A 23,464-nucleotide genomic window follows, 5' to 3' on the forward strand; every position below is an offset into this window, starting at 1 on the left:
AAATACTTTCATTTCGTAAAAATATGCTAAATAAGACAACATATTTAATCCTGTATGTGCAGCTTTCTGAGACAGAGTATAGGCTGTTTAACATGATTGTTCTTTCATGTTTTTATTTCTCTTCCTTTTAAAAATTTTCCTCCTGCCTCCTCCTTTTTTTTCTCAGTACACAATTAGTGTTTGAGAAGTTGCTGAATAACTTTTGTCTTTTTCCAAAGCAGAAAAATCTTTAGCAATTCTAATGCTGTTTTTCAGGAAAAAAACCACCAAAAAAACCCCAACACTCATGATAGTAAGTTATGCATTGGCATTTTTTGACTCATGTTGTGGTTTTGCTGTATAAAATCAATATTGCTGTTAATCTGCTCTTCATTGTCTAAGTGAAGAACTGATACAATTATCTCTAGCCTGAGTTTTTATGATGATATGGCCAAATGTTTTAAAGCTAGCCAAAGTATTTTTGTACTACCCTGTGCTGCAGAGAGATGTCCTCAGGATGGTCCTTAATGGAGACCTTATGCCCAGGCTAGTTCAAAGTTTTTGTCTCTGTCTGGCATACACAGTGTATTGTGGCCATGGTTTGTGATTGTTTTCCCCCAGAGAGAAGATAGAGACTTCTTAGTTTCATATATTGCTTTAACTTACCTGCATATCTGCGAATACACAGAAAAATATCTTCCTATGAAGAGAACACAGGTTGTTTTATTCATTGAACATCTAAGAAGATTAAAAGTTTCCAAGTTTTTTCCAAAATGCCAATGTCTGTCTTTGGCTCCTGCTTGAAATGCACAGTATCACTGCTAGATGTCTAAAGATTTCGTGATCCTCATATATCTTCCTCTATGGTACAAGATTGGGATAGATGCTGTAAAAATGATGCATTCATCAAATGATTCATTAGCTGAGACTTTAAAGCCCAGTGCATCTCTCTGCTCCTTTATTTTTGCGAAGTTGTTTTTGTGTGCTTATATTTTCTGCATTGAATATTTTAAATAATTGGTGTCCTTTCTAATCTGATTAAAATAGGTTATGACTGTTGTTAAAATAAATACTCAGATGTATTAGCATAACGATCCTATTCTCAGTTTGCAAATGTCTACATGTTGAGGAATAAAACAATTTATTTTTTAAACTATATTCAAGGGATCACATTGGAAAGGTAAGGGTAAGACAATTTTAATTTTTTTTTAAATTTTCTTTTTAGATATTTAATGGTATCAGTATATATAATGTGCTTACACTAGCACTGTGCCTTTTATGATGGAAAGGTTGTATCCACATCCAAAGGACTGTAATATGTATTAATATCTGGCTTAGAATGTGGTAGATGCAAAAGCACTTCCTCAGTTCAAAGATGTGGGAATTCCGTTCATTATTTTAATTTATTATTTGTCTTAGTTGAATTTATTCATTGAAGAAGTTTGATTTTTTTATTGATTGCTCTGTGACTATTTCTCCTGCTGGAGCACTGTCTGCCCTCTATTTACACACTGATCTGCTACACAGGTCACAGCTGAGTGAACAGCTTCCAGTTCAGACGATGCATGAATAAGGCAGTATAACGAATATGCTATGAAAGATGAGCAAAACATCAAAACTGTGTTTGTTCTTAAACTTGGCGACAAAGCAGTAGGTCTAAAAAGGTTAATATTAATTACCTGGTTACTCTTATTTTGCTTTCTAAAAGACAGGAATTTTTTCCCAAGCAATTTTTGAAAGGAGAGCTGAGGAGATCTTGGAGATTTGGGGAAGTCATACTGAAATGAGGTGCTAGGCTGCCTGTGAAGACTCAAACCAGATTTAAAAAAAAAAAAAAAAAAAGTTCAAGAATGGTAAGAAAATGAAACAGATATGGTATTACAAATATTTTTACTCTTTTCATCCTTGTGCAATCTAAATTAAGTATGAATATGAGAATCTTTTGCAAAGTCTTCTGATTTGTTTTAACATCTGTGTTTCTCTGAAGAGGCAGGTTGAAAAACACTGCCTGGAAATCTGAAACCACGGGAATAAGGCTTATCTCACTGCCAAAAGATGTTATGAAACACTGTTCATTCACAGTACCTCTCCTTTCTCTTCTTCAAAACTGTCAGTTGCATAGATGTTATCTTCTTTTACAGGCTTTCAAATAATCAGTGAGCTGTTTGGAAAAACGTGCCAGTGTGCAGTGCTGCCAGTGCCTATTAGGTACCATGCAAGCATTTAAAGGTGTTTTGCTTTTTAGGGTCTTGTCTATGTAATGGAATGAAGAGGTTTTTGTTCGGTTTGTTCTTGGGGGTTTTTTTTATATATGTAATTTACATATAGGTGATCAAACTGAAACCTCAGAATTCTTCATCAATGGTTCTGGAAGCCTGGCAGCACAGCATTGTGGAAACAGGCATATCTTTTCACACATGAATGGCTAGGTAGCCTTGCAACTGCAGTGGTAAAAGTGCAGCAGTGCAAATGTGTGGTATGAGATGTGTGTTGGAAAAGCATTAGGCTGTCATAGGTTCATATTCCCATAACTTGATGAATGTTCTGTGAAATCAAGTAATGTGACTGATATGCTCACTTTTTAGCCTGAACACAAGATTTGGAGGGCTGTATCTATGATAGCTATTTTATGAAAAATGTGTGCGCGTGTCCCTTTTTTTTTTTTTGTAAAACAAATAAACATGAACATATTTACATGCTTTTGTGCATCCTTTTTATTAAGGCTAAAGTTATTATAGTAATTTAGAAAAAATATCTTGACAAAAATAAGTTAAGCAATTTATAGTTTTAAATAGAAACTATGTGTATACTTCTTTAATTTTTAGAAAAATAGGACAATTTATCTTGATATGATAGTAGATCCTCAAAGTATTTGATGAAAACTGACTTTGCTAATGTGTTGCTCTTCTCTTGAAGGAGTAGTTTTCAATTCTTTGAAGTACCTCTCTGGATTGTGCATGGATCTCTTGCCAAGCGCAGTGATCATTTGACTGTGAAGAAAAGATTATTAAGAAATGTTTATTAGCTGTTTTGTAAAAAATGACATCCAATATTATGGCAAACAAAATGTCAATTGAGAACAAGCATGTAATAATTTATTCAAAATAAATTTAACAAAAAATTAAGAATTTTTAGAAAGTCTAGTTAACATTCAAATGTTCTTTGGTAGATAAAATGATCATCGCTTTTCCAGGTGAAATAAGTATCATCAGATGCATGGCTAATACTGACCCTTGTGATGTAAAGTGTTTCTAAAAAGGCACAGAATGCTATGGGGTTTGGTATTGAATTAAAATTAAATGGTTTGTTTAAAAGCCTGTGATGATACGTTGACCTTGAAATGGATGTGGGCCAAAAGATTTTGTGTGAGTGGAAATCCATAGTGCTTGGTAATGGGGCACAATCCCACAGATTCGTACAGCTTTGTTCAGCAGTGGGCCTGGCTGTGTAAGAAGTTCTTCTGTGTCTAAAATCCCTTAAAGTGAGCTGGAAGTAAAGAAATAGCCTGCTTACCCTGGCCACAAATTTGTCCATTTTCTTGAAGCAGTCTTTCACTATGGATTCATGGATTACGTTAAGTCTGGACTTCAGCTGTTATTTTAACGGAAAAGAAAAGAAACTGTTAGCTTGAACAGTGAGAAGAAAATAGAAGTTCAACATGACTCAGTAAACCAGTACCCTCTGACAGACACGGTCATGAGTGTTGTAATGCTTCTGTCATATGCAAGCCTGCTAGATCTGTTAAAGTCAAAGGTAGTGTAGCACGCACTTGCTATGTCTACAAAGAGATCAGGAAATGAATATGTCAGTGTTCAAAGCAAGGTAAGGAGTCTATGGATTTTTTTATTTTATTTATTTGTTGTTCTGTGACAATAGTGGTTTTGTTTATGTATACTGTCTTTGAAGGAAACTGATTTCAGAATAACTGGTGATCACGTGACATACGATGTTATGGACGTACCTATGTGATTATGTTCATTCATTAAAAAAAAATAAAAATAACATGCTTAAGTTAGCACTAGTTATTGTCCTTTGTTATACACATCTTGTCCTGGGGTCTGGCCTGATCAGAAGCAGCACTGTGGTTTTAGAGCTGCTGCCTGGCGTAGGCATTAGTTGCAAGGCAAGCTATAGTAAATCTGAGGCTTCACCCTCTGTAGATAGTTCTTACGCTGACCCCAAGTGAATGAACTCTTTGCACATATGTTTAGGTAGTTTGCTCAGCTGAAATAGGCTGAATGCAGATCTAAATATTTTTCTGAAGTGTTTTGCGTACAACTTGCATGTAATTCTTTATGTTAGCTTGTCTTGACAGAAATCATAAACAGTTGAAGAAAAGCACGTGAAACTGGTATTTAGTGAGAGTAATAAGTAATTCTGTGTAGAAGTAGTGCAGTCTTTAAGAAGCAGCAATTTAAATACTGACTTAACCACATTTTTAGGCATCACATCTCAAAATTAGCACATAAATATATATGTGTGAATTTAAAACTGCTTGTATCATACAGGTCAGTAAAATTGCTGGAAGATGCCTGCCATTACTTGCATACAGATACTTTAGGTGCCCTTATTTGTAAGTGTAGTCTTTAAAGTTTTCTATCATCACATTTTCAGCAAATATATTATCAATTTTATTCACCATGAATATCTGAATTGAATATCATGCAGTGTAAAAAAAGAAAAAAAAAAATATACTTACACAAGTCTTGAGCTGAGCATGAGCTTCATACATTCCTCTTAGAAAAATGTTCTTATTATGAAAAGGAGTGTCTGCTCTCTTGAAAAACTCAGCAATTTCATGCACTATATGAACAATGGCTGCATTATCATATTTAACCTGTGATGACAAAAACCAAATATAGACAAATTTGATTTCTGAAGTTTGCACTTAAATTTCAGTTAATGGTATATTTTTCAACTGCCTGAGTCCATTTATCATAAGTTCTTAAATAATTTTCACCATTTTCTTGTGCTTTTCTAATTTTTTTAGTACAAAAATTATAGAAAGTAATATTCATTGCTAAGACAGTATTTATTTGAAAATCAGGAATTGTATGTGCATTTTCCAGTTGCAATTTTTGCTGTCATAAGGTGGACCCCTGTTTTGTAATGTAAGTATATCTTGCATTTTTGGACTGCATTGATATTCTTGGATATGTACAATGTACCAGGAATAGTCAATAAGAGGCCAAGAGTTAAAAGCAAATCTTTTGAAGTCAGATGCAAGACAGCAGATTGAGAATGTGCAGCTGTTTCCTCTGAAGCGCAGGACATATCTGATGAAGGGGAGCTCCCTCTGTCTCAGAGAAGATGGAAATACAAAAGAGGCTGATAACGCTGTCTGTCCCTTTTGTTCCATGGTTGCGTTTTAGAAGCTCCATTGAAGAGAGGAGCTGGAAGCGGGCTGAACGAATTGCTTTGGTGCAGTAGCACGCTCTCAACCCAGTACCACCTTATGTTGTTGCATTGCAGACCTGGACTGAAAGCGAACTGGGCATGTAAAGTGCATGGCTGTGCTGGGTAGTACATCAAATTACCCCTGCGCTACTTTTATGGGGTCTGCTTCTGACTGAAACTGAAGTTGGCATGAAGTTTTGGCAGTTTCCAGGCTACCAGACTGATTCCAACTAATTTTCCACTTCAGACAGCAGGACTAACAGAAAAGCATCTAACCCTTTTCTTGTAAAAGTGCTGTCGTAACTTAAATGATAGGAAAAGCAAGAAAATGGCAATTTCTCTAAGTAACCAACCTCTCAGGGAAAAGAATTTGGACTGAAAAGTCAACGGTCAGATTTATTATTTAAACCTGTAATTCAGGATGTCATAATTCTCATGTAAATGTCTCATGGCAAGGTGCATAGTCAGTGTGAGGTAGAGCTGTTACAATGAGAATGTGAAGTACATATCTTTTTCTACTTACTGCTTTTAGCATCTGCTCAGGGAAACACAAATCTTCGTTGCTCACTTCCTCACACTCCAAAGAAAAGCCTCTCTTGTTCTTAAAGAAAACATTAGAGTATAAATTTTAAGCACGTGCAAAACCAGGTTTGTTATGGAAACAATTCATAGAAGAGTTCACTAATCAGTCTCTTGACAATGAAGTCTATGAATGACTACATCAGTAGAGGACACTATATATCTCACGAGGTTGTGTGAAAAAGATTCATTCACTTCCATGTTCCTAAGCCTAGAAAAATGGAAGAAATAGCTGCTTCTTACCTATTTCACCTTTTCTCAGGGAGCTCTGTCTGTATGATGTTTTGGAAAGGGCAGGCCACAAAAGAAGCCAAATTGGGAAAGGAAGCATGTTTTCCACATAGCCAATTTCCAAAAACACCTTCAGAGATATTTGTACCAAAAAATTTGTGATTGTGGATACCCTTTTCTTTGAATGGGATTATGTCATGGTAAAGTAAGTTATGACGTTATGGTTTCAGTTGATGCTAATTAGCAGGAATCACAGATGACTGTGTATTCTAAAATATGGGACTTCTGTGTGGAGGACGTGGAGCTCTTCTTGGGAAGACAAACAAATGTCATATTTTCAACAGGATGAGTTTGAATTAAAAAAACTAAATTGATGATTTTTGGCTTTGTAGGGAAGGGACATCTGGCTCAGAATTTTTTAATAATGTAAAAGAAAATGTAATCAGGCAATTATTACGCATTTAAGAATTCCTTACACCTAAACTGAAGAAAGGTTGAAAACGACATCTATAGATTGTGTCTATACTTTACACATTGCCTTACCAGTTTCTCAATCTCCTTTAAAAGCTCGCTCCACTGCACGCTTTCAAAGCACTGATGACTGTTGCTTTGGGGATTACCAAGGGATGTAGCAATAAGGCAGACACTTAAGAGGAAGAAGCAGCTCCTGGGGCAATACATTGTCTAGTTCTGGAACAATAAGAAGACAGAAGGCTCAATGGAATCAGGGTGGTTTTGCAGTTTTGTAGACTCATATGAGCCCAGTTGGTCATTTACTCCTGCTTGTCACTTTTACTCTGTTTTTACTGATGTGCTGTGATTGATAGGCCTAATGAGTGCAGATTGTATGGTAGAACATTTGAAAGTTAACTATGTTTATCCAATGTATAAATAGGAAAAAAAATCATATAAGGAAATCTTTTTTTATACTATTAATATAAAATGTAAATGGTTGTGTGTGTTTTTTTTTTTTTAAATCCAATTCTGATTTTCTGGAATACTTATTTTCCCATTGTTTCTATACAGATAAACATATACAGTGTCTAGAAAACTGGTATTATTTGCCATAGTAAATTTAACTAAATGTAAACTATTGCCCACTAAATAATAAATTAAGAAATAGATTTTTTTTCCCCAGCAGTAGTGCTGCATAGTAATATCTGTAAGCTTGTTACCTGTAACTTGTAACATGATTTAAAGCAATTACTTCTAAATGTAAGGTTATATTTTAGTCAGATTTTGTTTTCATAAAACTCATTTTGTATTATACTAGTAAAGGAAAAATGAAAAATGAAATGAGTAAATTAATCTCATCTAGAAATATCAGCAATAAAATCAAAGAAACGTACCTTGTGGGTTATACGCAGCTCCTGATTGTGCACTTCCGTAGGGCTCCTGGGGTACCATTCTGTCAGCTGTCTCAGTCCCTTTTAAAGGCTCTTCTCCCACTTCTGCAAATCCCTGACCACCTCCTCTCAGCAGCTGATGCAAAGTGAAACTTCCTTCTTTCAGTATTCCATCTCTTCAGGTATGCTGATTTCCAGGTAGTATGTGGGTGGTCACATTTTAAAGTTTTTATTCAAACAGATGAAAACTAGATGGCTAAAGTCTGTAGAAAAAAATGGTTGTGTTTATTTTACTTGATTTTATATCAACTTCAAGTTAACAGTTTGTATCTATTCACGTACAGGTGAGAAAATATAAAACTTGCTGTTCTTCAATATGAACAAATATTGTCTCCTGTATTTACATTATGAATGTAAAATTTCATATAACTTACTCCATGTGGTTTCTGCTTGTATAAGTAATATTGAACATAACAGTAAAAAAGTTTAACTGCACTCATTCTGTGTGAACATCTAACTTTACAATTCCACAAGTATTATATTTACTTTCAAACTTAATATACAAATGCATACATGCACACATACATACATCATACACATTTACATACCTACATGTGTTACACCAAGTTCTATGAAGTAATCAGCATAAGTTTTTCATAGACTGTAGGTTGCAGTATTCAAAGGTACTGAAGAGAATTAACTTCTAAGAGAGCTAATCCCTACCAAATTAGAAAATGTCTTACTCATAATATTGTATTTTCATTAAATTTTCTCCCTGGGGCTTTTAAATCCCCTTAAAACGCAAAGCAACTCTAGCATCCAGATGTAGTGTTCTTGTTATTTCATACCTGTCTGAGCCCCTTCGTCTTACTGCCCAAAGTTTCTCTGTGATAGTTTGTCTATATGTTAAGCACTGCATTACTTGCAGACAAAAAGGTTTTTAGAAGGTTTTTTTTAGATGAATTGGCTTGTAGTTTTAAAAGACTTTAGATACCTAACATCCAGCTTCTGGAAGCTCAGTAAGATCGTATTTGTATCTTCCATCTGTAGAATTTAGTCAATTTGTCCCTTTACAGAATACCTCCCCAGCTTCAATGATTTTACTTTACTATTGCTAGTGGATGTTTATTCTCTAGGTGCCATTCATAACTCTTCAGGAATTGTAATAAGAAACCTAGCATCTGGAATTAAGGGCAAATTTTGCCACTTTTCTGAGAATAAGTAGCTAGATGGGTTTGGTAAGACAGGCCTCATTTTATCTTGTCTTGGAGATGTTTCATGAATATCTCTTCAGCAATAGATTCTGGATACAGGGCTTAAATATTTACCATAACATACATACAGTCACTAGGAAAATTCAGGGTCTGCTGTCTCAGCATAACGCCATGCCAGGATTGAATCTAGAGCAGTGGTAACAGGACAAAGAGGACATAGGGAACAGAATAGTACTGGAAGCTGGAACATCTTTGGACTCGATTGCTCGTTTCAGTGTGATCACACCTTTCAGTGTGAGCTGCTGGCTACCTAACAATGCTACAGATGTGGACCTAAACCTTAGGGATTCGTGTATATTCAGATGTGCTGACTTTTCAATGCCTAACAAAAAAATAAGAAAGGTGTTAATTTCCTGATTACTAATTTAAATTTCAAGAATGAAATTTTAGACCACTGAAGTTGTGTGCAAACTTCACCGTGCATTTCTTAGCATTCAGCACAGAAAATTGCTTACTAGTTAGATACTCAGTTTCAATGAACAACCATATAAAGAAAGTTCTGAAATTCTAAAATGGTGGGTCCTGTTTGTAAGATTGAAAATATTCATTTCCCTTTGAACCGAGTTACTTTGTAAAATGTTTTAAATAGTCTGGATGGTGCTAAATATATATTACTCTATGTATAGGGAACCATGCTGGTTAGGTTTCAGGTTCTAGCATACGTGTTATATATGTTAATGTAAATATCTTTAAAATTTTTCATGTGATATTTAATATCACAGTTGCTTTTGATTCAACATCAGTAAAAATTGGAAAATATACATATACACCTTGAAAAGACTTTCCACAGGCATTTTGGGGGAGGAGGAGGTGTTGCATGAATATTGCTCTTGCTCCTTATCTTTGTCTTTTCTTTATCTGTCCTTATCTTTGTCATTTCTTCCTTCACCTAATGTGGCTTCTTGAGAGATCGGGACTACGGAATAGAAGATGCACGGTGATTGTTGTGTAGTATCTCGTGACTAAATCATAACTATTCTTTCTAAAATTTTACTGTACCTACAAAAAGAGTTCAAATATGTTCTTTTGAAGAAAAAAAAAAAAAAAAAAAGCCAGCAAGAAAATGAAGAGAGGAAACATCACATTTTTTCTAGCTGTGTAAATAATTTTATTTGAACCTAAAAATCTTTCAATATCAGATTTTTTTAAAAAATGTATTTCCCTGTAAAATTAGACTATCTTAATGAGAAAAGCATAGATACTACTACATTGTTGTTAGATTGATGAGCATTTCTTGGTCTGAAAGATGACTGACAGATTTCTGTGTTTGAAAATTTGCCACTTCATTTTTTTTCTACACTGCTTAGCTTTCAACATTAGGCTTCACACTTCAGGATAATGTTGCCCCTTCCTTTTGTGCACTGGAACTCCATGAGGGACTGAGGCTAGGCATCTGAAATGCTCTTTTCCTTTAACATTTTCTCCCTCTATTGTGTTTTTCCTTTTACAAGATGCTCAGCAAAGATGTCATAAAACTTTTGCTCTGCTGTGTTTCTAATTAAAGCATTTGCAAACAAAAAGACCTGTAAAAGAATTAACTAAAGAAAAATATTTCACAGAATATGTATTGAACATAAGAACCACATTTTTCTTATGTTTTGGGCCCTTTCTGCTGGTTTGCCAGAGGAAACAGCAGCTAGTTTTCTCCAAGTGAGGTAATTCAGTTCTATCAGTATCACTAGGTGACTGTGAAAATTCCTTGCACAGGAAGATCCCGATGTGTGTGGGAGAGGTGTTTCCGCTCCACCCTGCCTCCTTTCTTTTTAGTGTGGGTGTGAACTAGATTTTTTGAAAAGGCACACCTTACCGTGTAAAGTGTATCTGCAGAAAGTGAAAGCCACGCCTGAAAGTCATTTCCTGCTGATCAGGAAAAAGTAATCCCCAAAGTTTGGAAGTTAAACAGCTAACCTCACCGCTTAGAATTTCAAACTAGAGTCCTGTAAATGAAACAATAGCATCAAAGCTCTCAAAAAAAAATTTACTTTCACTAGTTCAAGGTGGATAGTGAGCAAATTATTAACCCTTGTTAGGCCTGGTATAAATGTAGGTTATAAATCACCTTTAAGGTACCCCAATGGAACTTGGAAGATCTGGAAGATCTTGGAAGATCCAGACTTCATTTTGATGACCTGTGTGCTATCACTTGTTTCCTTAGTACTTCAATTTTTATCTCTAGAAGAATGTCCACAGGGAAAGTTAGGATTGTGCTGATTTGGAGGAGTTTAACAGAAGGTTTGGCTGTCTGCAGAAAGCTACCTGAATATTGTTACAGGGCAGAGCAGAAAAACCTAGGCGAGAGCTCGTACTAGCAGCGTAGCCAGGAAAAGTCAGCTCTCTGGAGACTCAGCAAAGTGAACATGGATAAGCTCTTTCCTATCAGAATTTAACCACTCGTACCATTCTTAGTGGAGACAGCTGCAGCAGGATGTAAACCATGCACGCGTTTACACAGTACGCATTTTTCTTTTTGGTTTCCACAAGGTGCTCGTCCTGCAAATTTGTCATAGCTCAGAATGACAAACCCTAAACCTAAAATATTTACCAGGAAGAGGAGAGCATGCTAGTATTTTCTGACAGCTATGGGTGCCTGATGCTTCATGGGAAATAAATTCCGGTTGCTTATTAAATTGTCTCACTTTAACTTAAATGACATTTTGTAACAGGTTGTAATATTTTTGTAACAATTAGGACATTAGATATGTAAGAATACAGAGAGTGAAAGGAGAAGACCAATGGTGATTTAATAACCTGCCATTAAGATGATGGGGTTTTAATTCTGGTTTTTTTGGCCATCAGTATTGTCTTGATTCAGCATGCTACATTTTAGTATGGAAAAAAATGCAAAGGTGATTGCATACCAATGTTCTATTTGTTTTGAAAGCAAGATATTGTTTGAATACTGAAGCTCTGAGTGCGTGGTGTCACTAGGTGGCAGGGGTAGATTATGGAGAGGGACAGTTATGGACATGGCCTGAAGATGTCACTCCTCAGATCTCAAGTCAGGTGCCTTCATATTTGTAAGAAGCTGAAGGAACCTCCCTATATTTAAAGAATAGCACAGATGACTGATGGTTTCCTGATTTCATTAGGGACAGATCTTCCAGTGTACTTAGCACAGCTGTTTTGAGAGATACTCTGCTATAGAGGGACCATTTTAAACATACTGATATTTAATTGTCATTCTGAAGGTTTCCAACCTCTGGAGCTCTTGGATTCTGGAACAGTTTTCTAATTGGAGTTGTCATAAGGTATATTTTGTAGTAACATACAAGCTTTATAAGGTGATGAAAAGTATAATGTAATCCAATGTGTGCCAGAGCTGGAGGCTGGGTTTGGTGATTTTAGAAGTGTCTTCATATTTTTATAAGGTGTGGGCTGGAGGAGACATCCTTCAGAATGTTTTAACACTGCCAGATTGAATTGTGATCCAAAAGCCTGAAAATGGCAGTAAAATAAAAGCTGCCTCTTTTTCAGATGTTCTCACAACCACGTCACCCCCTAATTAAGATAACTGTACAAACTGTCGGATTAGTTAAACATTCTGGTTGTGCCTGAACCTCGTTTGAGAATTGTTAATCCTTACCACTTTTGGTATCATTTTCTTCCATAGCTTTTAATACTCACTGCTTTCTATTCCTGAAGCTTTTGCCTCTCTCATAGAATTCTCACTCACTCCTTTCTGTGTACAATTTTTCATGCAACGACACAGATCTATGTGCCAGATATTCCTCAGTTCATGTTTGGAAGAAGTTTGTGGTTTATATAATCTCTTTACCAATGTTGTAATACCAAGCGTTTTATTTGTTGTCATTTTGGCATCCATACTGAGGCACTACAAAAAGGCTTGGCTTCCTGGAAGTGCTGATCACCCAGTCTCTGAAAATCATGGGTTTAATAATTAAAATATGAAAAAAATCAATTATTTTAAAAATTATGGCCACGTCTAAGCTTGTACCTTTTCTTAAAACTTACTTTGAATCCACCCTGTTTGTATGAAAATGTGCATGAAAGTAAGCCCTGCCAGCACTTAGTTCTTATTAAAAATCTCAGTTCTGTCAGAAAATAATGCAAAATTCTTTGAAAAATCCGTTGATTAGCTATACAGTTCAGTTGTTCAGCAGAGTGTAACAGTTCATCATTCAAAATTTAAAATTAATATCCTGTTCAATTAGCTGTTTAATTCCCACCAAATTCTGTATAATTTCTCACTTATTTAAAGGTAAATGCAATTAAAACATGGATGGATTTAGCCATGTACTTTGGTGTTGAAAATATAAATGACTGACATTTATGACAGGATACATGAAATACCTATACGGCCCTATGGGAGTATTAAAATGGTGGAAAAGCACTAAATTCTCATCAGAAAACCTCATGTTTTGTGTTTGGCAGATAAAATTCCTGCTCTGGAAAAGAATAAAAGAGCAGAAAGGCCAATCAAATACAGAAACAGAACTAAAACTAGGAAGAAAGTTATTAATAGGAAAACTCTACCAATTTTCAAATCCCCACAAACTTCTTAAGCCTCGTCATGTTCTTTACCTTTGCATGATTCCTAATGTGAAGTCTGAGCTCCTGAGCTGGGCACAAAGGTTCCAGAAACGGTACCTGGAGAAGTCAGCTGCTTTAAAATAGATCTGAAACATGAGGTACACTCTGAGACTAAGCTAAAAAGGAAATATGGGCATTCTTCCTTGAGATGGGTCATGACTGCTTCTTACTGAGCTGTGCTTTTACTCCTGCAGTTGGGAGACAGGTGTCACTTGCATGTGCAGCCAGATTCCCAGGCACACAGCAAGTTCCATTGCTTTCCATCAAATAAAGAAAGAAATAGGTTAATATAAGTTGAAAAGAGGCAGGATTTAAAATCCATGTGAAGGATCCTGAGGGCTTGGTGGATAGTGGTGGAGCAGTGAATCTTGTCTACTTAGACTTCAACACTGTCTCCCACAATATCCTCACAGAGAAGCTTTTGATGTATGGGCTGGATGAGCAGACAGCGAGGTGGATTGAAAGCTGGCTGAACGGCCAGGCCCAGAGGGTGATGATCGGTGGCACAAAGTCTAGTTGTAGGCCAGTAACTAGCCAAGTACCCCAGTGGTCAATACGGGCTCCGGTCCTGTGTGACATCTTCATTAATGAACTGGATGATGGGACAGAGTATACCCTCAGCAAGTTTGCAGATGACACCAAACTGTGAGGAGCAGCTGGTACGCCACAGGGTCATGCTGCCATCCAGAGGGACCTTGACAGGCTGGAGAAGTGGGCTGACAGGAACCTCATGAAGTTTAACGAGGAGAAGTGCAAAGTCCTGTCCCTGCGGAGGAACAACCCCATGCACCAGTGTATGCTGGGGGCCACCCAGCTGGAAAGCAGCTTTGCAGAAAAGGACCTGGAGGTCCTGGGGGACACCAACCTGAACATGAGCCAGCAATGTGCCCTTGCAGCAAAAAAGGCTAAGGGTGCCCTGGGCTGCATTAGGAAGAGTATTGCCAGCAGGTTGAGGAAGGTGATCCTTCCCCTCTACTCAGCACTGTCAAGGCCACACCTGGAGTGCTGTGTCCAGTGCTGAGCTCCCCAGTACAAAAGAGATGTGGACATACTGGAGAGAGTCCAGTGAAGGGCCATGATGATTAATGGACTGCAGCATCTCTGCTATGAGGAAAGGCTGAGAGAGCTGGGACTGCTTAGCCCAGAGAAGAGTCTGCTCAGGGGGGATCTTATTAGTGTACATAAATAGCTGAAGGGAGGGTTCAAAGAGGATGGGGCCAGGCTGTTTTCAGTAGTGACCAGTGGCAGGACCAGGGACGGGTGATGGGTGCAAACTGAAACGCCGGAGGATCCCTCTGAGCATCAGGAAACACTTTTTTACTGTGAGGGTGACTGAGCACCGGCACAGGTTGTCCAGGGAAGTTGTGAAGTCTTGAAGATACTCAAAAGCCATCTGGACATGGTCCTGGGCAACTGGCTCTAGGTGGCCCTGCTTGAGCAGGGGTTTGGACAAAGTGACCTCCAGAGATCCCTTCCAACCTCAACTATTCTATGATTCTGTGATTCAAGACCAATTATTGGGAAAGAAGAATTATTTTGCTTTACAGTGTAGATTACAAACATAAAGGGCCCACGTGGGCAGGCATTGTTTGTCTTTTTCATCTTCTTCGCTCACTGGACATCAGTAAACTTGTTTTCTGTTGGAGCGTGCTGGTGCTGATCTCAGACTTCTCCTGAGGCTACCATGTACACATGGAGAGGAGAGTGAAGGTTTATTACTTGTTCTGCTGGCTGGCTGACATGTTCATGTTAATTGACATCTCTCATTCATTGTGATTGCACATGCAAGATGCTGTGTGCCTATGCAGCGAAGACCCTGCAGAGGCATGTCGTAGGTAGGGCACAGGACAATGGGGGTTTTCAGGTGGTGTGGTGGGCTAAGTCATCACATATGGCTGTGGTATATGAGTTGGTGGATTTAGGAGACTTAAGGCAGAGTCCTCCACAGAGTGGGCTGTCAACGTTGCTTATGGGCTCCCTTTGCCAAATGCTAGAAAGGCTCAGTGTTCCTAAACGTTACCCTGTGGTAGATCAAACCATGACCTGCAAAGGTTAGACAGTAGGGATGCTCAGAGAACTTGGCCTCAAGTAAACTATTGGTGATGCTATAACAGAACGTCACCCTCATCCAAGTAGGAATGTTAACCGCTATGTTAAATTGATACCTCTATTCCAAAGAAATGTATGTGTACAGAGGAACAGCCAGAAACATGGGTGATGTCCCTCAGTTTAGAATTAACCATAACCTGGTGATTAGGGAAGGCTTAACCAACTAGAGATGAACATCATAACCATCCAACTTGTCTTAAGTGTTCTGGTTAGTTAAGTCTTGTGCCTGCCCCCCCTGCTTACTAAGGCAGTTACAGGCAATGCGAGAGGTGCGTAGCCTCCCAGTTCAAGAAGAAGTGTTTCATTTGTTAGCATGCAAAGGGGAAGAGGCGCTCTTCTTCCCCAGATATGCTTTAAAAGCAAACTTCATTGACTTCTCCAGAAAGCTGGTCCATTTTGTCTTCCCGAAGCGTATCTGATTGACTCCCTTGAGAGTTTCCGACACTGGATCCCTGCCATGCTTAAACATGAGAGAGATGCTGGACAGCCTCAGTAGAGTACAGGAGAACATTAAAAGGCTGGAATAAACAAATATCAAAAAGCTGAGGTTCTCTTAAATTCAGGCATCTCTAAGGCTTCCCGAATCGAAGTTTTGAACATAACTGTATAATGCATAAATTCAAGATTAATTCAATCCTTTTTGGAATTGTTCCAAAATAATCCTTTTTATAGAAGCAGACATTACTGCCTACTGTTACAGCTACTTTTCCCCTCTTCTGAATGTATATGTAATGTACACTGTAATAGCTGGTCAGTGTGAATTAACCTGTAACTTCAAAAAACTCCATTATTCACAAGATTCCACTCGCCTGCAGGGAAATTTCATTACATGATTTCAGACATTTAAATGGTGAATGAAACTAGAAATGTCATGAGGACTTCCAGCATTTTAGAAGCTGGTAGTTAAATTAATTATTGCATGGAAAATCTTGAGGATTAAAAAAGAAAGGGGGGCAAGCAGGAAGAATGGATAATACAATATAAAAAGAAAAGGTTTTTTTCCAGTGAAAATTTAATGTCCTCAGTTCTCAAGTACATCTCCAGAAATGAGGGTTTTTGTGTCTATGGAAATATAGCGGAAGAGTAAGGACACATCTGAAATTGTTTCTGTTACGATGACTGCTTCTCCTGTTTTCCATTCTTATCTGTAGATTTAACAAACTAGCTGAGCGCATAATAAAAACCAAATCCCTTATTTTTGCTGCCATACAGTGTAATTGAAAGTCTCCAGAGACTAAGCACCTTCATTTGCTTTTTTTGGGAAAACTTAGGGGGATTTACTTCTTCAAAAATTCATAGCAAATCACTCATATTTATGTAAAGCCCACTGAGTAAACCTGCAACCTAAATGTAGGAGACCTAAGGTCAGAACTCTCCTCTGTGTAACATAGTGCAGCCTCATAATCCAGACAGTGCCAGCCTCATTTGTAATACAATATTTTAGGTTTATGGCACTTGTGCAGGTGTGCAGCATGCTTAAATTACAGAGTGATGCACGCAAGGCAAGTACATTGGTATAATAAAACAGATTTTTCACAATGTGGCAAGTGAACCAAGGTAGTGTGGGACCTGTTAATACGGGGGTTTGGACTACCTCCATCCATTGATTGTACAGCAAGACTGAATTAAATTAATGAGAATTTCATAAACATTTTTTAATCATTTGCAGATGGCAAAATTATAGAAGATAATTTTTAAATTGCTACATATATATTAAGCACTCTGCAGTTTCTGTCTCCTTGCAGTCCTGGTACTTTAGGAAAGCTTACCTTCAGTGCAAAATGAATGGGAAGTGGAGGTAATAAATGTGGAGAGAATAAAGCCAGTTTGTTTTCAGTTCCCAGAAATGGACATTTAGAAGATATACATAGTCTACTTAATCTTTTAGATTGTCAGTACTAAGGAGCTCTGTCTCGACTTGCAGTGACGATCACAAGTTTGAGTGTCATCTTTTTTGGTGGTGTTTTTTTTTTTTTTAGGGGGGAAATGCATCATCATTACAAAGGCATTTTATAAAGTCTGGCCTTGAGAAATCTCTACCTGACTTTTCACACAACCTAGAAACTTAAAATATGAAACTTTTATTTCTGAATAGAAAATATATAACAAATGTAATTTCAATGAGTTAAAAAATATAGCACAAAGTTGTTAATGGGTTTTTAGAAGAGGTATTTGAAATAGCATTTTATTATTAGGTATTTTAAAAGCTTTATGATTTTCATAGTTTGCTACAAATACAATTTTCCCCAAATTCCAGAATCTTTCAAAGCAGCATAAAGTAGCAGATTTACATATCTCTTAATCAAAGATAAATGAGATATGTTTATTTTCATTTGTGCTGTTATCAGAATTCAGGAAGGTATTTTAAATGGTGAATATATAATTGTGAGATATTATAAACTGCTGTATATGTATATAAATATATACATATACATAAAACTATTAGTTGCACTGTTGATTTACTGTACAGAAAAAATAAGTAATTTGCAAGAAGATTTGAGAATGGCATTTATTAAAATTTTTAAACCAAGCTTTAATAGTCATTGTTTGTTTTTAACTACAGAGGAAAATCAGATCTTAAAAATCCTTAAGTCACAACTTGTTGATAAATACAGCCTGAAGGTGGTAAGAAAACCAATAAATAAGTTTGAAAAAGCTACAAGTTTTTAAAATAAAACTTTAATTCTGAGTAGAAAAACTTATGTTTGTGTAATAAAAGTTCAGTCAGCTTTCCTGTGGGCTTTGAAAGCAGTGGTACTAGTGTGACATGGATAGTTATATACAATCTGCCTATATATACATAGCTAAAACATCTTATGTAGCAAACTTTCTAATTTCTTATGCTTTAGATTGTTCCAGTTGCCTAACAGAATTTTTTTTTTCACTCTGCAAAATCATAATGTTCAATTCCTAACTTTCATTTTTTCTTGTTCAGAGTAGCATTGATTGGTTTCACTTTACTCTAACCAGTGGCTGGACACCTCACTTGACAATAATTTCCAGAAGCTTTTTAATGCCCAGCTCAGTTTTTGTTTTGTTTTATAGTTCCATTTCATGAAATTGAAAATTGCTTGTACACTGCATTGCTGCCAATTACAGAATGGGTTGATTTATTTTATTTATTTATTTTTTTAAATTCACTTAATTCCATTAGTGGGTTTCCTGGCAGTAAGTGGAACTTCTCTGACCATGACTTAACAGCGAAACTTGGGGAATTTCACAGTTACCCCACACTTCATGACTCCAGATTGAGATAAAGCCTGACACATTTACTTTCTTTTCCTTCCAGAGTAGCCCTGGCCATTTCCTTGCTATATGCTGAATTCAATAGGAAGGACTGGGCTGTGTAGCCTGGAAGAAAACCTTGTAACCCTTAGGGCAGCTGCCTGATTTGGTCCGTGAGGGATTCAAGACCCCAGAGAATACCTTTGAATACTTTAGGAGAAGCCGTACATTTGGAAGAGTTGCAACCTGTGGCATTACAAGATTCTCATAATTTCTACTGACCATCTCAAACCTGGTTTCAAGGCTGCAGTCCAAACGCTGTCTTTCATGTAGGACTGATGTGTTTGTCACTCGCTGATCTTGAGGAATCTTGCCAGTTGCAATTGATGGCTATTCTTCATATTCCTGGTATATAACTGAGTTGAAAAATAAGTCGTCTAGGTTTTACTTTAGTAAGGCACAGGACTTGCATAGCCTTCTCACTGGCCTATGTAGTTTGACTGAAAAACTCATAGAATGGCTAGCACCATTGCTGTGTATACTTTCCGCTGGATAACAAAAATAACAAAATATGCATTTTAAAATTATGTCATGAGAGGTAAAACTAATAATGTCACCTGACAAAAGTAAGTACATCTTTAATAAGTGGAGTTATTTTGTTTTATTATACAAATCTATGATACAGTGAATGTAAAAGGAACACCAAAACTTGAATAAACTTTGAAAAAATGAAGCAAATTATAACAAAAATATAAGCAGTAATTTAAATATAAACATACAACAAAGTCATATGGAAATTAATTATTAAATCCATCACCAGTGAGTTCTGCCCCCATCTAATTCCCTGTGATCTACCAGTGATATTTCCAGTAAGTAAAATAATTTTGGTTCAATTGTTTCATTTATCATTTACTTTCTTCTGAATTGTATATCAGGAGTCTACAACTTTTGAAACTGTTTCAAGTCTTGTAGACCTGACAGACTGTTCCTCCCTGATGTGAAGCTTAATCACCTAATAGTTCATTAGAATTATTATCATGCCTACAAGACAGGATCTCACTGAAGAACATGGGGAGCAAGAAAAATAGAGAAATCATAGTCTTCTGCGTTGTCTGTCATAGAAAAATTATTTTCAGATTCCCTGTGCAGTGGGAGACAGAACCATTAAGAACTCTTGAGAGGAAAAGAAGAAAAAATACTGCTTTCCCAAGGGTTCTCTGGGAAGCAATTGGCTCTTGAAGCCTATGTTAGTATGACATTCATGGGGACTTTCAGTCCAGTAATATTTACAGATAAAAATTTTTATGTCCATATTTCTTCTTCGGTGACATCTGATTCTGAAAACTAGATGGCAAGCTGTACCCTCATAGTGAAATAAATGAGTAGTCTTGAACATGAATAAGTTGTTAGGGACTGGATTCCTAAAATGAGATTAATTTCTGTTAAATGTATTGGGCTAAAATTCAGTCATGGGCTATATCTTCATTAGAAAATGATGCAACCAATAGGAATTAATCTGTAGAACCAAAACTATTAATTCTGAGGAGTGGACATCTACACTATGCAAGTTTTGGGGTTTTTATTCCTGATTACCTCTAGTCTCATTCTGTCAAATAATGAGCAAAGAAGTATTCAGTTGTGATCCTGGAATGTATCTTCTGGTTTACTCTCTTCTCAAAGGAATTAATTTCACATGCGGCAATATGACTCTGTGATGCAGATGAAAGCATTGTCCCCAGTTACGATCAGGAGATTTGTTTTAGAAACATGGTCCTGACCCAAAACACTAATATGCCCTTTGTCTGACTTACTCATCTGAGGTTTCTTTAACAATCGATGAAGGTAAATAGGTAACTCCAGAATGTGATTTATTGGCACTTAGACACTCTCTCAGGATTGATGTCTTGAAATGTTTATTTGTTTATCGATGTAAAAGGAATCTACAATTAGTAGCTTAGGCTTAGATGTCTGGCAGCTAAAATTGTAGCTTTAGGCTAGGATCCAACCTCACTAATATATAAAAGATGATCAGCCTGCTTAAAGTATCTTATTTAGTTGCTCCAGAAAAAGATCACCTTAAGAGTTAAAATAAATCTATTATTCTCAAATTGATCAACTTCATTTTCTTTGATCAATCATCTCAGCTGTCAAGTGTTTGAGGTTTTTAGCCAAAGCCATCTCCTAATGGATCTATTCAAAAGCGTAAGTGTCTAAAGAAATCATTGCTGAGTGGTTCTGTAACACATTTATAATTTCTGATACATAGACTAGTAGCTTGTGATTTTTACTAGTCTATGGACTTTTATATCTAAAATTAATTTTGTAAACAAGAAAGTATATTTTTATAGAATTACTGCTCCTTCGTTTTCTTAATCTTCATAAAATTCATCTAAGAATAAGTTTGTTTTTCTCCAGAATTTCTCTTTTAAGTTCACAGATTGTTCTGGGCATTAAATAGCTAACACACCAGTTGTATAGAGGTTCTTTATAAGCAATTTGCTAGATGAAGAATACTAAAGGATTAATTTATTTTGTGTAATAATTACCATCTACAAGTTAGCAGTTATATAAGCTATTTTTGATGCTGCTTCTCTAGGCAAAGGAGAGGTAAATGTTTTAGGGTAAGTCATGTCATCCCAGAACAGATGGAATAAATTGGTCTATAGAGGAATCTATCTTCTTAATATAATAAAATAGATGGGGAAAGACCTCTGGAGTTCATCTGGTCCAACTCCCTGCTCAAAGCGCGGCCAGCCTTAGGGCAGGTTTCACAGGACTGTTTCCAGCTGAATTTTGAGTATCTCCAGTGATACAACCTCTCTGAGCACCCTTTTTCAATTTTTGATTACCCACATTGTGAATGTTTTTTTTCTTACTAGTCAGAATTTCCTTTGTTGCAGTATGTGGCCATTGCCAATTGTCCTCTCACTCTGCACCTCTAAAAGGAATCTGACTGTATCTTCTCCACATCCTCTTTAAGTAGCTGTAGATCTCCCCTTAGCTTTCTTTCAAGTTTACAAGTCCAGTTCTCTCAGCCTCTACTCATGTATCTTGTGCTCCAGCCCCCTAATCATCTTGGCAACCCTTTTGTTGAACTTGTTCCAGTGTGACAATATCTTTTTTGTGCTGGGAAGCTCAAAACTGGACAAAGTATTCCAGGTGAGTTCTCACAAGTACTGATTAGAAGAGAATAATAATTTCCTTGGACCTGCTTACCAACTCTAGCTAATGGAGGCCAGTATGCCTTCTTCACTGCAAAGGTGCAATGTTGACTCATTTTCATACCCACCAGGACCACAGGTCCTTTTTGCAAAGCAGCTTGCTAGCCGGTAGCACTCAACGTGTGCAGTTGAGTAGGGTTATTCCACCCAAAGTACGACTTTCCATTTACCTTTGTTGAACTTGAGGAGATCTGTCCATATCTCTAGTCTGTTGAAATTCCTCTCAGTGAAATTCCTCCACCCTCCAGTGTACAGGCCCCATCCTCCCACACTGATATTCTCTACAAACCTTCTGGCAGTATACTCCCTTCCACTGTTCAGATCATTAAAAAAGATCTTAAAAGTATTTTCCCCAGCATAGACTCCTGAGGAGCACTATTAGCAACTCACTATCAGTTGGCCTTTATGCTGTTGATTGCAACCCTTTGAGCCTGCCCAGCCAATTTTCCACTCATCCTGTAGCCCGTGTATCAAAACTGTATTTCACCGATCTATTAGGATACTTTGGGAGACCATGTCAAAAGCCTTGCTAAGATGTTAAAATTACTTGAACAAGTTACAAAAGCATGGAGAAACAGTTTTTTAGTCAAAGATTTGGGCCTCTGCGAGACCAGCAGTGCAATCAGAGAGCTACAGAATAGGAGGTCAAACGTTTAACTTTGAATGCAACTAGCCAGAGTCTGAAACTATCACATGGTCACTGTGCTTTTTGCCATCTGAGTGCTTTAGATAAATGGGAATTCAATGACAAAGGCTCAGCAAAACATTCCCAATGATTCATCTCCATACTTGTCTCATCCTGCAGCTCCCAATATTTATTCTGAGTGTTATACCCTTTTGTATAACAGCTGTTTTCCCATCTCTGAATACGTGACAGGTAGAATATGCATTCCAGGCGAGTGCACAGTAGCTTCAGTCAGGAAATAATTTTCTTTTATATTTGGATCTAGTGAATTAGGGCTTGAATCTCACCATGCTGGGATATTCTCATTTGTATATTTAATTAATTAAAAACATAATAATGTCCCATGTGTTTCAGTAAAGGTCCTCAGATTAACTAGGACTACAAGACTGAATTTAATAGCAAAAGATTTAGTCTTTATAAGGCCTATTCTATTCTTCAAGTGGATAAATTTTCCATGGCACTTGTACTCTTGTTTCTCTTCAGCTGTGCTCAGACACCGCAGAGCAATTACTTGCCCTTACCTCTTAGTGTGTGCCCTAACTGTGTTGGAACAAGAAGTGAATCTGTGCTGGGATGAGGCAACACCATTTCCCTTCCTGTTTCTGTGCTCTTGCTCCCATTTGAAGAGAATGCATTCACTGAGGCCAAAACAGAACAGAAGGCCAGCTGAGGATCCAGGGTGCCTCCAAACTACATTCAGTTGCCCTGTTGGTGCAGGAACCTTAGCAGGCCCCGTGTGAGTGATGGTTTATTGTGGCAGAGCATGTCTCCTGCTCTTTACGTGATGTTTTTAACCCTAGAAGGCCAAGATCTGAAAATTTTCTTGCTCTGTCTAGGAAGACATACCAACCCTGTCCTACATAGCTG

At 37.1% G+C, this 23,464-nt stretch overlaps 1 long non-coding RNA gene across 2 annotated transcripts in view; it reads left to right on the forward strand.

Moving 5' to 3' along the window:
• The first annotated feature begins 2,937 nt into the window (after positions 1–2,937).
• LOC142600616 (uncharacterized) overlaps positions 2,938–23,464 on the forward strand; it is a 49,034-nt gene continuing 28,507 nt past the window's right edge. The window contains exons 1-2 of one of the 2 annotated variants that reach the window (XR_012834205.1): positions 2,938–3,801; positions 7,577–7,714. This is a non-coding gene — a long non-coding RNA (uncharacterized LOC142600616). The remainder of the gene's footprint in view (positions 3,802–7,576; positions 7,715–23,464) is intronic. The other variant, XR_012834206.1, reaches the window with a different exon arrangement.

This window comes from Balearica regulorum, chromosome 2 (assembly GCF_011004875.1).
Source record: "Balearica regulorum gibbericeps isolate bBalReg1 chromosome 2, bBalReg1.pri, whole genome shotgun sequence".
In the NCBI taxonomy this organism is placed as follows: domain Eukaryota; kingdom Metazoa; phylum Chordata; class Aves; order Gruiformes; family Gruidae; genus Balearica; species Balearica regulorum.